An 18,572-nucleotide genomic window follows, 5' to 3' on the forward strand; every position below is an offset into this window, starting at 1 on the left:
ATGTTAGAGAGGTTGAGCATTTCTTCATGTGTCTATTGGCCATCCTTCTTTCCTCTTCAGAGAAGTTTCTCTGTAAGTCTTTAGCCCACTTGCGCAGTTGTTTCTTTGAGGATTTGTTGTTGGGGGATTTAATTTTTTGTTTCAGGTATATTTTAGATATGAGACCCTGGTCTGTTGTATGGCTAATGAAGATCTTCTCCCAATCCATGGGTTTTCTATTGATCTTGCTAGCTATGTCCTTTGCCATGCAGAAGCTGTTTTTTTTTTTCTTTCTTGTTATTGTTTCTAATGTATTTATAAGGTGATTTTTTTTTGTTGCTTTGTATGTCCCTCCCCCACAGTATAACCTCTGTTTTCACTGTATTTGATGTTGGTATAATTTGTGGAGGGGAAGGAAAAAAACAAATTGTTTAAATGTCATGTCAAAACCAGCTTTACAATGTCGGTGTGGGGGGGGGAAGGGGGGTATGATTGGGTGGGGGGGAGGGGGGAGGCTGGGAAGGGAGGTGAAGGGTAAACAAAGGAGGAGGCTGCAATGCTTGGTAAGAAATGTATGCATTATCCTGCCCATGTAATTGTAACCCCTCTGTACAGTATGTTCTCAAATAAAATAAAATAAAATTAAAAAAAAAAAGAAAATGTAAATTACTTATGGTAAAAGACACAAGAGAGGTGTCTTGGGTATCAATGAATAAAATTCCATTTCTGATGTTGGCCCAAAAATAAATAAATAAATAAATAGGGATACAGGTGGACCCATTGCAACAATGAGATGTACAAGATGTGATGTCAAAAATTGAACTTTACAACTTTGCAGGGTGGGAGGGGTGGGGGGATGGAGTGTAGTCGTGGAGATAGAAGGGCAGAAATGGTAGGGGAAAAACAAAGGAGGCAACAATGCTTGATAAGAAATGTACTCATTACCTTGCTCATGTAATTGTAACCCCTCTGCACGGTATTTTCACAATAAAAAACTTATTTTAAAAAAAAGAAAATTTGAGTCTATGAGTATTCAAAGTTGTCACATATAAGCATTGTAAAAAAAAAAAAAAAAGCCTGTAATCCTAACTACTCAGGAGGCTGAGATCTGAGGATCACAGTTCAAAGCCAACCAGGGCAGGAAAGTCTGTGAGATGTTTATCTCCAATAAACCACTAGAAAACCAAAAGTGGCGCTGTGGCTCAAGCAGTAGAGCTCTTGTCCTATGCAAAATAAATTTCTGCTGGCTAGAAGCCACTCTGATTGGTTATAGCACCTTAAAAATATGAAGATAGTACTGTAGGGAAAAAAGTTTCCAGAGAAGTAACTTATAGCTTTGGTGTGGAGCTATTCTGTTCTATTGAGTGATAGCAGAAGATGTCTCTATCAGACACTGTCACTTGATGTATTTCTGATGGTGGAATGCCTAGCACTATTATTGTCTTTCTTGAAGGAACATCAAGTTGGTGATGGCAACATGTACAAAAAGGACAGACTAACTGCCAACATATTTATAGAAACAAGTGGCAGAAGGCAAATATTGCTGCATGGGACCAATAATATCATGTGAATAGCCCAAATGCAATGATTAGATAGGTTGCCAGGGTAAAAATATAGCAATAAAATCACACTTCAATACAGAGATATTGGTTAGTGACAAGGTAAATGAGAGCTGGATAGCACCCCACCCCATCCCAACCGGATACACACCCCTTTGCAAATAGAAAACACTAAGTACTAGGTCTCAAGTACTTATTATAATGATAATTATCTGCAAAAAATTGTTGTCTTACATATGCTTTCTTGCCCACAGACATTTAACTTACTTGTTCAACATAGGTGGCTTCAGCAATATATGAGTTACTTCATTTTTTTTGGGGGGGGTCCGGTCATGGGACCTGAACTCTGGGCCTGGGCGCTGTCCCTCAGCTCTTCAGCTCAAGGCTAGCGCTCTACCACTTGAGCCACAGCGCCACTTCCGGCTTTTTTCTTTTTGCTTATGTGGTGCTGAGGAATCTAACCCAGGGCCTTAGGCATGCAAGGCAAGCTCTCTACCACTGAGCCACCTTCCCAGCCCCTTAATTTTTTAAAGAAAGAGATAGCCCATTTTGATTAAGTTCATAGACTCTTGAATCTGAGACCTATGAATTCAAATAAACAATTGTTAGGACTAAGGGTAGAACTCAGTGGTACAATTATATATTATTGTTTAACATCTTGTCTTTTTTAATGATTGAGAAAAGTAGTGGTTATAGCAATGATATCAATGTCACATAAAATGTCAGAATTCAAGTCCTAATATGCATAAGAGGCTTATCATAAAAAATGTAAGCTCATATACCAACAGTGTAGAGGCTTATCATAAAAAATGTAAGCTCATATACCAACAGTGTAATAGACTTTCTTTCTCTCCACATCCTCACCAGCATTGGTTGTTTTTATTCTTGACAATGGCCAATTTTACTAGAGTGTGGAGGAAGTCTTAATATTGTTTTGATTTGTGTTTCTTTTAAACTGGCCAGTGATGTTAAGTATTCATTATGTGTTTGTTGGCCATTTTTACTTCTGAGAAGTCTCTGTTTAGATCCTTTGCCCATTTGTTAATTGGGTTATTAATTCTTTGGGGGGTTAGGTTCTTGGGCTCCTTGTTTATTCTGGATATTAAGCCCTTGTGAGATATGTATATGGAAAAGATGTCCCATTCTGTAGGTTCCCTTTAGTTTAATAACTATGTCTTTCTCCATGTAGGAACTTTATCAAAATAAGGTGAGCTCAGAGGGATAGTCCCCATTATTTGTGGAGGTTCAGTCTAAATTACAAACAAACTTATACAGGGTCATATGTATATATACATAAACATATTATCTAAAGTATGGTGGATGCAGAGGAGATTTCCAATGGCATAACTTCTAGGAACAGCTAATGGTTTAACAAAATAAATACCACAAACTGAAATATTGAATTATTAGGAGAGGGGGAAGTAAACAGGAGGAGGGGCATGTGAATGAAGAGAAAAAGAATGAGCAAATAGGGTCATAATATTCAAGGTACATATGTGAAAATGGGAGTATATAGCTTGAGGAGGTGGGTGGGGTTAGGAGAGATGGAGGAGGATGATAGATGCGGTGACATTGATCAAGATGCATTGTACTCATAAATTGATAATGTTGGATTAAAACTCCTTTATACAACTCCTCAAAGACAAGTTTTAGAAATTTAAAAAACAAAATGGGTTAGCTCTTTGTGTTCTATCAAATTCATGTGCATCTTTTTGTTTTATTTATTAGCTGCAAGTGAACAAGAGTGGAAATATGTTGAAGGATGACAGAAGTACTCATTAATTGGTTGTAAGTGCAAAGGCACTTACCAGTGGGAAATAAGCTCGAGTCCCTAGTAGAGCTTCAAGAAGGCCATCACTAAAACATAACTTTCCATATAATCCTTACAAGCCCATAATCAGCAAAAAGTTTAATAGACTGGAATTATAATTGGCACAAATAGAAAATGACTTATGTAAGTCAAATTAGAATCATATTTACCAATAAAATAAATCTGCATCTTGAAAATGCACAGTGTAGCAATTCCAAGTACTATATTAAGTATTAGAAAGGAAAACATGTGCAAAGACATAGTAGAATTGTGACCATAAATATTTTTTCCTATCAGGAATGAAGCAGGAATTAAAAATCTGAAAACTAAAGAGTAGTTTCAATACAATTGAAGACACAGATTAGAATACTAAGTGAGGTGTAGGGGATGAATGAACCTCTTACTGGAGAAAGCACTATGGTATTCTTTATTTACACATAATGGAATAAATAAAAAAACATAGATTTGGGAAGATTGACCTAAATTAGTATTATTTTGTGGTAAATTTACCCAATGTCTCTGAAACTACCATGTATTAAAAAATGGGCAAATAACAGAAAAATTGCAAAAATCTATCTATCTATCTATCTATCTATCTATCTATCTGTCTATCTATCTATCTATCTATCTATCTATCTATCTATCTCCTGTCAGTTTTCAAAATGGCTGGTAGACTCAATAAACATTAATTCTCTCTCTCTCTCTTTTATTTTGTCGGGCGTGGGGCCTGAACTCTGGGCCTGGGCACTGTCCCTCAGCTCTTCAGCTGTACACTAGCACTCTACCACTTGAGCCTCAGCCCTACTTCCATCTTTTTCTGCTTATGTGGTCCTGAGGAATCGAACCCAGGGCCTCATGCATGCAAGGCAAGCACTCTACCACTGAACCACCTCCCCAGCCCCATCAATAAACATTAATCCTCCTCTCTCCACTTTTCTTCCTTATATGCTCCTGTGTCAATGACCATATATCTGAAATTCTTCTGACAATAATTGTTCTGGCATTCAGTATGCTGTCTCTTAATTGACTGTCATAGAGGGTGCAATATGGAGTATTTGCTATTTACAGTAATTATTTCTTAAATTTTTCAGATGAAATCATAAAGAGAATTAGTGTGTGTGCATGGGCACAAGTGTGTATGTGTATGTTAATTGTTCAGAATTCAATGGATGAGTAAGCAAGCATGCCAGGATAGAGACTGGAAATAGTTAACCCCTATCTCAGAAGAGTAATTTTTCCATCTTTTGACATGCATTTGAGAATTGCTTCTATGCAGATGAAATGGGAAAGGGAATTACTGATATTCATATGAGGGATAAAATGCATATATAAAGATGTGTGTGCCCATGCATGTGTGTGCAGGTGTGTATGTGTTGTGTATAGAGGGATACATAGAGACAGACAAAAAGCAGTATCCTTTGACTCTTCTCACCAGATGTAAACATTTAGTTTTCTCTTTCCCCCATATTTCTTGGATAATCAACTCCATTCCTATATTTAGACTATTATGCTAATACATTCATAGCTGCAACAAAACTGAATTCCATCATCTTTGTTTGCTGGCCAAACTTTGACTTCAAAACTCAATATGCTATAGTAGAACTCTTTGTGTTCCTCACTAAACACATTCCCCTGACATTAAAAATTTAGAGGCTTCAAGTCAGAAGTTAATTTCAGTTTGTGTAGCACAGCATCCTGTAAACTGAAATATAATGCAACCCATGATAATATGAGAATAGGTCATCTACTAACATTTCAAAGGGAGCTCATAACTTTACCAATTATATAAAAAGGGCATTTTTTTCTCACAAGAAAACCCTGCCTTCCATACTCATACAGTTCCAAGTTTATATTTGACTTAGAATTTTTCAACTTAATATAGTGTGTGAACAACATATATTAAGTAAGAAAAGTGCTTTTGAATTTTGTGCATCACCATATTTGCACTGATAAGCTGTGCAATGAACTCTGGTTCTCAGTTTAACCAACACTGCAATGCACTATGTGACTAAACTATGATGTCTGGTAAGTTAGGGATCTTCAATGTATTCTTTATTTACAATGTTTTTAATTTACTACGAATTATTAGACCAGATCCAAGTATAAGACAACATGGATGTGAACTGGGCCAGGAGTCTCCAAAAGAAAGTCCTAAAACAACAAACTACTCGGCATGAACATCTTAAATTCCTCTTAGTTCTTTGCTTAACCAGTGTATTTCCAGTGCTGAATAAAGGAAGCCACACACAAAATATTATATACTAAAATGATTCCTTTATTTAAAGTAGACAAAAGACAAAACCAACTCATTGTGCTACAAGCTAGGATAGAGTGCACCTTCATGGGAGAGGTAAGAGACAGGAAACAGAAGAAATGATGTTCTGGGTGGTGATGTGCTGTTTCTTGATGTAGGAACTTGTTACATGGATGTCTTAGCTGGCCTAAAATTCATTCATTGAGCTGTATTCTTAACTTGTGTGTAGTTTTCTATATAGAGAGCACCCTTCAATAGAGTATTCAATATATATGAATTTTCATTAGGAAAGATTTGAAAATGTAATGGTTAAATGGAAAAAAAAGCAGAAAACAATAACTCACAATCCTGAAACTTGGGGAAAATGCTGTGAGCACTTTAGAGTAGATGCTTCACACATAATTAAAAGCATCCATATCTACAATTTTATAACTTATTTTAACTAATAAAACATGTTAGAAACAAATTCTGTATGAGAATGTATTTTTTAACATGAGACATGGATATGCCATAGTTTTCTTAATCATGTATCCTAATGAGGATATTTCCTTTTATATTTTAAATATTATGACCCTAATAAACTCCTCGTAATCTTAATATTTGACTAAAGATAAATTTCTTTAAGTAAAAATATTTTTGGTTTTGATAATACATTTTTTCCAATTTCAAGATCTGGGTTTATTTCTCTTTGATTCTCACATGTTGAGAATATATGCACATCTTGTAAGTGAGTCTTTTATGTGTTTTTTGTCCTTTATTCTCTAGATTGAGTTTTGTTTCATAATGTTAGCTATCTCTATTTTTTAATGTGTCTTCCTAGCTCCACTCCTGCCATCTAGCATTAAAACATTCCACTTCACTCAGACACCTTGCTTTGCAGAATCCAAATTCACTATTTCATTTGAGCTAAAATCTAAACCCTTAGTTCCTTTCCCTCCATTTACTCTTTTGGTATTTGGCCCATTTGTGTTTCTGTTTTGAGTCTTCCAAGCTTCTTTTGGACTTGAAAAGCTTCTGACAACCAAAGGTACAGAGAACAAGACAACATAGTAGCCCCCTGTGGTGGTGGGTGGATGGAGGAACTATCAACTATCAACTATCTCCAGCTGTGAGGGGATAGAGCCTTCTGAACTCCCACCACTAGACCCCGAATCGCTTACACATATCCACATTAAATAAGAATAAAAACAATTGACCCAAAAGGTGTAGCACCTACAATTTTAGCACACTGAGCTTTTTCTAGTTCACACATCTGAAAAATGGGTGAACTTTGTCATTTCTGCATCTACAAAAGCCTGTGAAAGATAAACAAATATACTTTTGATTTCTCCCACTGCCATCATGCCCATCAGAAAAAAACAACAACAAACTGTATTTTCAACCAAGCGCAGATTGGTTGCCATTTCCTCCTGGCAGGCTCTGCTCTTCCTGTACGGCAGTTGTGAGAAGACTGTGCGATCTGTGTTTCTGTCCTATCTCTGGCTCTCCCATTCGGTAGCGTGGAGGATGGTCACTGTTGGAGGCTATGTGGGGAATGGCTCCGCCCAATGGAGCATCAGAAGAGGCAGCTGTCTTTGTGTTTTGTTCTTTATTTTAGTGTGCCCTGCAGCAAACTTCTTCTTCCTGTTGATCCTGAATCTGTACCTTTATTCCCCTTTTCTTTTGCTTACCACATTGTTTTCTCCCTGCCGTCATTTGAGGTGGGCTTGGAGAACAATGTCGCTGGAACTTAGAGCTTCAGAGGGCAATGAAAATGGCAGGCTATGGCATCCCGTATGTTTTCTCATCGGAAAGCAGCATTTGAGAGAGCTAAACTGGCGATAGTGCAGGGCGAAGACATGCGGAGTTCAGGCATAGTCCCTGTTCCCAGGCCCTGGCTGTGCAGAAGTGGGACATTGTGAAGAGGGGGCACTCTGGGCGGGAGGGAGGAGTGAAGCAGATGCCCCTGGCTTTAGAAGGAAAGCGGCTCTCATCAGAGTTCAGCAGGACCGCAGACAATCCACAGCTTTGGAGAGAGACAAAAAAACCAGTCTCTTAGTCTGGTGCGTAAATGTAAGAGGCTAGTCTTAAGTGTTGTGTGCAGGACTCTAGCGGACCAAAAATGTTATGCAGAGTTAAAGTGAAGCATTGTTTAGGTTTTAATGAAGGCAACCAATTTTTAACAACAGAAGTTCTGTTGCTGAACTCTCCCCCCTTTCTGTGCCCCCCACATTCAGTTCCTCTGCTCCTGCACCTGCTTTCATTTTTTGGCTTCTTGGCACTGATGTTCCCAGAGACATCAGCTGGCAGTGGCAAACTGCTAAAAGCTCCCCTGCAACGCAGCTCTGCAAATGCCAGCCATTTATCCACTGGTGCATGCCAGCTTAACGTAAGGTCTCCTTTCTCCCTCCAACCTCAATCCCCTCAGCCTCTGAGTTTTACTTCCAAATGACAGTAAACCATCCAGACCTAGCTGTGGTCTGGCCCTTTGAGTATCCATTAAGTGTGGCCTCATCAGTTTTGCTGCATCTCTTTGCTGTGATTATAATATTTTGATCCAAAGGGTGGCTGTAGAAAATTTCGACAACAATACTATTTCTTCCATTCAAAACAAAACAAAAACCAAAACAACAACAACAACAACAACAAAAAAAAACAGGAGCTGTTGGCTACAGGCTCATTTCTCTCTTCTCAGCAGATGGTGGGAGAGTTTCTTGAGTTTCTCTTTGACTTGAAAACAGCCTTTTTGTTTTGGTTGCTTATTGAGAACCAGTTACCCCAAATTCATTGAATAAAGACATCCACTTTTCAGTTTAAACTAAGCCCCAAGAGATAAATACTGACTTAGAGTTTGGGGGCCGATGGGCAAGCTAGAAAGGCAAAGAGGCCGTTGAAAGTTAAGTATTCAGCACAAGGCTTTGCAGTTTCAAAAACAGTGGCTTTTAGTTCCTATTCACCACAGTAATTCAGGCTGTATACTGAGAAAGTGTGAGAAATCTGTGAGAAATTCGACATATATTTATTTTTCTTGGAAATTAGAGAATATCTTCACAGTGTATACTCTAAAGGGCTTTTGTTTTGTTTTGTTGTGTTTTTAATGATCTAAGCCATCTGGGGAGTTGATAAAGAATGTGATTTTCACAAGCTGAGCTAGCAAAGCCTATTGCTAACTCCCAAACCTTTATCCAGCCTACAGATAAAACCAGGGTGGGAGAGCTTCTCTTCCAGCACTGAAATACTAAGATCCCACGAATGCCAAATGCTTTAGTATCTGGGTGGTAAGAAAAATAGAGAACTGACTAAGGGAGCTTAGCCCAAGGATCCAGAAATGGATGTGACTAGTTTTTGTTGTTGTTGTTGTCGATATGTGGGAGCCACAAATTTCCAGAAAATCTGCTTGGAACTCAAGGCAGTGTCATATTTTATCTAAAGTCTTTGAGGGTGTTTTTTTTGAGCCAGGGACAGGAATTAGCACTTGCAATTATTTCTTAATGATTTATTTTCAAATCTGGAGCAACAAAACCTATCTTACTACACAGAGTAGGCTCCCACATAGGAAAAACTTCTATCAGTGCATTAATTGTTATGGCCATCTTGCAATGAGCATGGTTTGCTGTCAGAACATTTTTTTAATGGTCCCTAGGTTTCATTTTGGCAAATTTCTAGTTATTCTCCCCAGTATTTGTGCTGAAACCTTGGTTAAGCCAGGTGAATAGGACAGAGAAAATAAGAAATATCATCACCAAGAATCCACTATATACTGTCAGCATAATTTTGTCCTGGTTTTGACTTAACCTTCTCTTCCTCCTGAGCTCAGTTTCTTTTTATCTATGTCTCAATTATAAATTGCACAGGATCAAGTTGAAAGTTAACCCTTTGAATTCAAACATATAAATGATAGACGTTACAGATTTCCCATAATGTGAATAAACATATCCACCAAGAAGCCTGGTAATACTTCCAAGGCTTAGTCATTATTTCCTATTGCCTATGAGATCTCTGTACTAGTCAATCAATCAATCACATGCTGTTTCTACTTTGTTTAAATATGTGTCAGAAAGATCCTTTTATTATTTCTTTTAAGATGATTTTAAAGTTAAGAATTAAATTATATACAATTAAATATTTTAAAGTTAAAAATTCAATTATATATTCAGGGATGTCACCCTTTTGCTGAAGGGAACATAGTCCAAAAAGACAAGGAAAAAGTTATGTAAAACAAATCTAGGAAGTTGGATTTGGAGATAGCTTTTACAAGGAGTTCAGTAGAAATGAATCATATTATAATAAACTTTAAATATGGGGAAGACACTTAGCAATAATGTTTACTTTCATGTCTGTTTTCTTACTTCACAAGGCTAGAGAACTGTATTATCTAGCTCTGCACTTCACACTGTAATTCTAATATGTTTTCACACTTAGAAGAAAAAGAATCATGTGATTTTAGAACATAGAATATCAGAATAGAACCCTGTCTTCAAAGATAATTCCAAAGCCCACCCTTCTGAAACTTGGCCTCCTCATCTGAAAAATGGGAATGAAATTATATTGATCCTTGCCAATTCACAGGCTTATTGTAGGAAGCAAATTAAATAATCCTTCTAAAGTTTGGATTACTATACAAATATTCATTATTATAACTATTATTTGAGTTAGAGAGCTTTGAAATCAACACAGGGCTATATGATTGTCAATTGTACAAATTATTATTTACATTAGAATTGTGTTGGCAATGCTCTCCCAAATCTGGCCTTCCTCCCCTCATTCAGAGGATGACACTTGCCAAACAGTTGCATGAGCTTTGCTCTGTGTTACTTCTCATAATCTATCTCCAATTCCATTGCTATTGTTTTTAAAAATTTCTTCAGGCAGAAAGAGATTTGGATAACTATTACACCTCATTCTGATTTATCTTCAGATATTACTTGGTTTAGTGTTTGAATGAATATATTTAATTTATGTATATAGGTGATTATTTATATAACATATAAATACACCAAATAATATGACCCAAAGTAAATGGGAGATGTAAAGGAAAATAAATGATGGCTTCCTGAAATATAACCAAGAGTGAGGCTAATACACAGATGAAACCTCGAGTTCTGTGTAGGGATGGGTCTAAATTTTGCAGGACATCACATCAAGCATAAAGCTTTGTGATTTTTGAGATGAAAACAAAAATATTAAAATAGTATCTAAGAGAAACACATGCATTCTACACATAAATACAGAGAGAAGTTTCTATAGCTATCTTCTTAACAGGACACATGAAAAGTGAACAACGTTCCCACTAGTATCTGTAGAAAACAAAAGCAGCATTTCACAGGGCTGTTCCTTTAAGCATGCTGTGTACTTGGTACTGGAAGCATTAAAATTATGTAAGATAGGCCCTTCAAAAGCTTCAGCTACAGTAGACAATGCCATTCACTTACAGAAGGTAAGAGCGGGAAAAGGTCTGATGCAGCAGGCACAAGGGAGGAAGCAATGAGTAGTATTGAATAGGCCAGGAAGGCTTCCTAGAAGAGATGCTGGTGGTTTTTATCATGTATTTATCAACTGACAGCTCTGGGGTAGGGAAATGATTGGTGCTAAGATTAATGTGATGAGGAAGAGAATGTCTTTATAAGTGAAAAAACACTTCAATGAGGACTTTCACTTGCTGATGAATGATTCTCCCCCCATCTCTAGTCATGAGCCTTTAGTGACAGGGCCTTCACTTTCCACTGCCTTCTGGGAAGAAAAATAGAACAGTACCAGGAATTCTGTGAGGCACTCCAGCTACTGCACAAAGCTTTTAGGCACCTCGGGAAAGACAGTAGATGAGAAAGTCACTTCTGAGAATCATTGAGGATGCTTCAATTTGGACAGAAGGAGGGGTAACTGAATCAGAACAAATCTTCAGATATATCATATTTAGGAAGGTTGATAGTATTACTGAACCTTAATTGCAATAATAAGCTAGGGATTCAACCTGAGCGCCATATTTTATTGGAAAGGTATGAATCTGCAACTTGGTTCTCTTATTTCAAAGACAAAATCAAATTAAGGGAATCCTATTGTCAAGGGAAACCATCTATATTTTTCCAATGGTCAAGTCTGATGTATTTTGTATCTACCACAGACAATTAAGCCCAAAGTGTCAATATTAGTAGAAGGGAATCTTTGTTTCTCCCTAATTTTATTGTTTTCATGTCTAATCATTAACTGTATAAAAGCAAAACTCTTCAGTCAGGCAATATTCTTTAGGGATAATAATTTAGGCTATTTGCAAGGTACTCCTTAGTACTAGGAGAATAAAAACAGAAACATTCTATACCTGTTTCATTGGCATGGTGCTCAAAAGAAAGAGGTAAGATGACACAATGCTAAAACATGATACAGCATATTTTAAGTGCTAAATGCACAGTATTTACAAATGAAACAAAGAAATTACCAGAGCAGGAGGCATCTAGGAAAATTTTATTAAACCTAGGATTTAAAAAATAGGAAGAATTAGGCTCTGAGAACACTAGGTAGAAACATTCAGGTCATAATATTGAATTTATAAAAGATTAAAAAACTTACAAAACTTATAAAAGATTAAAAATGTAATGCTCATTGGACACCAGTGGTGGATGTCTGCAAACCTAGCCACTCAGGAGGCTGAGATTTGAGGATCATTGTTTGAAGCCAGACAAACCTAAGAGACTCTTGTCTCCAAGTAACCACCAAAAAGTGAGAAGTGGAGCTGTGGTTCAAGAGGCATAGTGTAGCCTTGAGTACAAAAGCCCACGGACAGCTCCCAGACTCAGAGATAAAGCCCAGGGACTGGTGAGGAGTAGGAGGAAGAAGAAGAGAGGAGGAGGAGGAGAACGGAGGGAAGAGAAAGGAGGGAAGAGGGAGGAAGGAGGAAGGAAGAGGGAGGAGGAAGAGAAGCAGCAGGAGCAGCACAAGTTAGGGAACCAAAAGCAGTATTATTAACATAATTGCCAAAACATGCACATACACACACACACACACACACACACACACACACACACACACATACACACACACACACACACACACACACACACACACATACACACACACACACACACAAGATCGACAGTCTTGAATAAGTAATGATGTTTCAGCAAGTATCAGACATTATATGTGATCGTGTCCAAATGGCCTAGCTGTGTAGCAGGCTAGACCATCTAGGTTGGTGTAAAGACTCCATGATTTCTGTACAACAATGGAATCACCTAAAGAGATAGTTCTCAGAACAAACCCTTATCTTTCAGCAATGTACACACAATACACACATACGTATGTATGTATGTATATACTCGATATGTTTATATGCGATCTTCAGAGCAGTTAAATAGCTTATCCAAGTTTATACTCCAACTTAACTTTTACTGGATCCAGAGCCAAGAGTTTTAAAGATACAAGAAAAAACTTTTATTTAAAGTTATACATCCAAGGTGGCTCTTTTTGTGTGACAGATGCCAGAATTAGCACCTTATCTAATATCCTAGATCACCAGCATGGTATTATGCATGTGCAAGTTTGAAGATTTTAAGAATAAATGAACATTATCACTTTGGAGATCTTAATACAAATTCATGGTTAAGATGATGCCTACCAAACTATGAAATTAATGAATTAAGGACAGGACATGTGCCCACGTTTGACAATCGATGGAACAAGACAGGAAAATATTGATCTTAATGTGTTTCTTCCTTCTCCCCGCTTCCTTTAGTTACTTAGAACTATTTACATTGCCTGGAGGAGAATGTGGATTGCAGTAGAGGAATGCAAGGGCAAAGATACAATTCATGCTCAGTTTTGGTTTCTCTACCAGGCTCTAGAGAAGCCAAAGAAAAGGCCTGGAAAGGAGCAGCACCTGGACTGAAAGAGGATAGAAAGAGGGGTTAGCAATTATCACCTTTCCCAGGGTGTTCCTATGAGATGCACAATGAAGATGATGGAATCTACTGTGACAGATAGCTGAATAGCTTTCTCTCTCCGGGCACACAGAATAGTAATATGCTATCAGTGTAGGGAGGAAAGAAATTTAATTCTGCTTTGTGACATTATATGGAAGACTTAGAAAAGCTGGCATTGGAGTTGAGTGTTACTGAGTATCATTTTCCAGAGTATATAGGAGGACACATGGTATGAACATAGATAGAAAGAAGGCAGAACTAACATTTTGAACAGAATTATCATCAAGGTGCCTCATTTCCCTGGATTTCTCATCACAAAAGGAAATATTTGGAAGCATTTTTCTGCTCTGGGAACCTATCGACTGCAGTAGATGACTCACTACAGTTCTCTCCAGAATTTTATAACTTAGCAGCCTGTGTTTCATACACTGCTTTGGTCCTAGTGAAACCTCACTTAGCATGTGGTTAGAATTTCAAGGACAAGGCAGTTTGAATTCTTGGCTGTTTTCTCCCCTACAAGGAGAAAATCTTAGGAGCCGGAACTTTTTGCTTCATATTTTTAGGTATTGAAAAACAAATGTCAGGACAAAGTTACTGCTTTGCTAATTGTGTTTTGAGGGGCTATTGATAATATCCTTTTAATACACTGTTTTTACCCATTTTTTTTTTGTTGTTTTTTGTTTTTGGCTGATCCTGGGGCTTGAACTTTGGGTCTAGGCTCTGTCCCTGAGCTTCTTTTGCTCAAGGCAAGTGCTCTATCGTTTGAGTCACAGCGCCACTTCTGGCCTTTTTGAATGGTTTATTGGAGATAAGAGTCTCATGGAGTTTCCTGCCCAGCCTGGCTTCGAACTGTAATCCTCAGATCTCAGCTTCCTAAGTGGCTAAGATTACAGGTGTGAGACACTGGAGCCCAGCAAGTTTATCTGATTTGGGGAAGGGAAGGAGAATCACAGAAATAGTGAGACAAAGAGTGAACCAATGCAACAGCTATGACACTACACTGGAACTGAACTCTACAACTGGAGGAGGAGGAGAATGGGGGAGAAGTAGGAGAAAATGAAGGAGGCGTAACACTGTTCAAAAAGAAATGTATTCACTACCTTACTTATGTAACTGAAAACCCTCTGTATATCACTTTTACCATAAATTGTAAAAAGAAAAAAAAAAAAAGGACTCTTCCCCATCAGTGGCTCCTGAATGATCTGTTATTTTCATGCTCTTAACAGAGATTTTACTCATTTAAAAAGAGCTACACTAATTCCTATCACTCTATGAGACATCTGTAATATGCCAGTCCAATGATTGTGCACATGTGCGTCCATCCTCTATCTTCAAACTTTGCTCTTTTTATCCCGAGTTCCCTCAGAAAAATTACATTATTTTTTCCTCTCTCTTACTAGTTATACATGTCATTCCTCACATATCAGCAAATGGTGGACTTTTAGGTAAGATCATTAATTCAATAACAATTATTAGCAAATTAATGAATTAAGAACACATTTACCTTTTTCTGTCACTTGTAATCCTTTTTTATGGAACTGAAAGTTTCTTTTTTCTATTTTATGGTAAGTCTAGCTGGCTGTTATGAGATGATGTTTTTAAAATTCCTTTCATACAGTCACATTCCTACATGGTTTTCTTAAACAATGGAATAATTACTCTTGCTGACAGCCCATTCAAAAGGCCTCTAACTTCACAAATTTCCCTTCAATCCTTGTCTGCTAATGGTCTGGGAAAATTATTTGAGCTCTCTGAGCCTCAGTTTATCTATCTGCAAATGGAGTAGTCACACCTACTACACAGTGTTATTATGGCCACTCTAGATGTCACTAAACATGCATGACATGCATTAGGTAGAGAGCTAGAGTCTTTCCCTCCTATTTGTCCTGAGTAATGTATTTTCCCTCATAAAAGATACTACCCTGAGTTAGATTTTAGCCTTAAAAGTCAAAGCATCTAACTTCAATTCTTAGTGAACATTTCTTATTTCTATTATTTTTGAATTTTAATTTTATTGTCAAGGTGATGTACAGAGGGTTATGGTTATGTAAGTAAGGTAGTGAGTGCATTTCTTGTCTAACTTGTTACCACTGCCTCGTTTTTCACCCTCCTTCCCTCTCTTTAATCCCTCCCCCAAGTTGTACAGACTATTTCCAACATATTGTCTTGTGAATATCACTGTCACATTGGCTCCCCCTTTATCTTTGTTTCACCATATTTTTTTTGTTCCCCTTCCCTAATTCAGATAAATGTATATACAATACCCAACATACCAACATCAAATACAGTGATAACAGGGGATAAACCATAGAGGGGCAAACACAAGTGAAAAAAAAGAAATCACATAGTACACTAAAAACAACAACAAAGAAAAACCTCTAACCCCTTACAACTGACTTGACTACTGAGTTACGAAGCTTTATATAAATGTGTTCTTTCATTGCTATATTATTTATCTCTTTTGTAATTTTTGCTTTTGCCAAGGAAGGAACACATTTTTTGCTTCCCTCCAACAGATGGGAACAGCAGTTAGAAGCAATTGTAATCTTGATCCCAGAAGCAGTCAAGTCCCACGGGGGAGCAGAACTGGACAGAGATGATTTGGATGTTGCAATCAGCCTATACTTGCCCAAAGCAATCCTTTGTATCAGGCAGAAATTTACCAAGGATCTGCCTTAAATTTAACTAGGCAGAACATATTGAGGGAAATCCTGCTGCGTGGTATTTTCCCGGTCATATCCATGTAATAAATTGTAAAATTAAAATACTGTCTCCTCTCCCCTTTCTAAAATTTCTTTATTAAAGAACTAGATTACAGCACGGTGGTCACTTCTCATGTCAGGCTGGACACTTACAGGGAATATTTCTCCCACTGTCTCACAGGTTTGCAATATTTCTGTGTGTGGTAGTTGACTGACATGTGACTTTCACAGACACTAAAAGTATCTGCTAAAAGACATTCTGATTTGTTACTGGAATTGTTGCCTTGGAATTCTTCCACTTTCCTTTGTGAAAAACTCTTTATCATATTACCATGAAGTTATAGACATTATCTATGTCTACTTTGGACACCTGTTCATCTTAAACCTAAATTAGTATATTTTGTTTTGGTCACAAATAAAAGATACAGGTGTAATAAGGACTCTACTTTTTAATTTTTGTTTTTTTTTTAATCGTTATTATAAAGGTGATATACACAGGGGCTATAGCTACATTTTTTTAACGTCATCTCTTTCCTCTTTCTTTCCCAGTTTTTTCATCCCATCCTCCCCCACCAGTTGTGTAGTTCATTTTCAATATAGTGTCTGGTGAGTACCACTGCTACACTTGTTCAACCTTTGTCCTTTCATTTCTGTGCCCTCTCCTTATTCTCCCAAACAAACAAGACTAAAAGAAAAAAAAGAACAATGAAAAAAAAAAAACTTCTTTGTTTCCATTTCCTGGAGTTCGTGATTCTATTTTTTATACACAACATTCTAGTTAACTCAGGGCCTGGGCACTGTTCCTGAGCTTCTTTTGCTCAAGGCTAGCACTCTACCACTTGAGTCACAGAGCCACTTCCAGCTTTTTCAGAGTAGGTTTTTTTGTTTGTTTTGGTTTTTGGTTTTTGTTTTTTTTTCTTTTTCTTTTTTGTTTATTTGTTTATTTGTTCATTTATTTATTTATTTTTATTGTGAGAATACCATACAGAGGAGTTACAATTGCATGGGCAAGATAACAAGTACATTTCTTATCAAGCATTGTTGCCTCCTTGTCGTAGTTTTTTGGAGAGAAGAGTCTCACAGACTTTTCTGGTCAGTCTGGCTTTGAATAGTGACCCTCAGATTTCAGCCTTCTGAGTAGCTAGAGTTACAAGTGTGAGCCACTGGTGCGTGGCTAAGAGCAATATTTTTTGACTTCTCATTTCTATACAGGAGGTTAGAAGTCTGAGAGGTGCTTGCATTATGTATACTGAACATTTCTAGATTGTGGAACCTTAATTCTTCATTATATAATCTTCATCTTTCCATGTCTTACTGATTAAGTAGTAATTTGCTAACATTAAGTTCTAAGTCTTCTTGGATATTAATGCAGGGATAATGGCATACATTTAAGTTGATTTATCTTCTTCCTTTATATCTAATGATATAATTGAAAAATTAAAAATTTTATTTTAGTTATACAATGATGCTTTCATGTGCATATATATGTATGTAAATATATACACTATTCTCTTTTTTGTCATGATGAGAACAAGTGTGATAGAGATCAAGCTCTATCACACTTCAAATATGCAGTAAGTTTGCTAATTATAATCATATCAGATCTTAGAAAATATTCATCTTATGTAACTAAAACTTTGCACCTCAGGGGAGAAGGGGTCCTCCCAATCCTGACAACAGCATGGCACTCTCCTAAAGCTCCTATGAGTTTAATTATTTTAGATTCTAAATATAACTCATATCTCTGGGTCTGGCTTATTTCACTCAGCATTATATCTTCTAGATCTATTACTATCCTATTCACAAATGTCAAAATAACAGTTTCCTATCAATGCCAAATAATATTTCATTGTGTGTATAGAGATACACTACATATTCTTTATCCATTCACCTACTGATGGATATTTGCTTTTTTCCAAATCTTGGTTACTGTGAATAGTACAATAATGAACAAGGGAGTACAGATATCTCTCAATATACTCATTTCATTTCCTTTAGATATACATACTCAATAGAAGAATTACTGGATAAATGATAATATTGTTTTTAATTTCTTGGGGACCCTTCATCTAGTTTTCCACAATAGAAATACCCATTTACATTCTGCAAATATTCTACTGGGGCTTTCTTTCTCCATATCCTTGCCAACACTTATCTTTGGTTGTTTTGATAATAGTTGATTCTGATAGACAGTGGATATAAGTTGGTTAACCCAAATGAAGGATTGTAATAGTACAACATAATAATACTTCTTACCCCAGGTATTTCTGAGAAGAAATTCATGTCCATTCTTCCAGTCATTCTTACTACTTCTTGACCCTAGGACTTGTGGGAATGCTTGGAGGCCTGACTACTCCACTGGGAATTCAGCTTTTC

This window comes from Dipodomys spectabilis, unplaced genomic scaffold, assembly GCF_019054845.1.
Source record: "Dipodomys spectabilis isolate Male_0828 unplaced genomic scaffold, ASM1905484v1 ptg000098l, whole genome shotgun sequence".
In the NCBI taxonomy this organism is placed as follows: Eukaryota; Metazoa; Chordata; class Mammalia; order Rodentia; family Heteromyidae; genus Dipodomys; species Dipodomys spectabilis.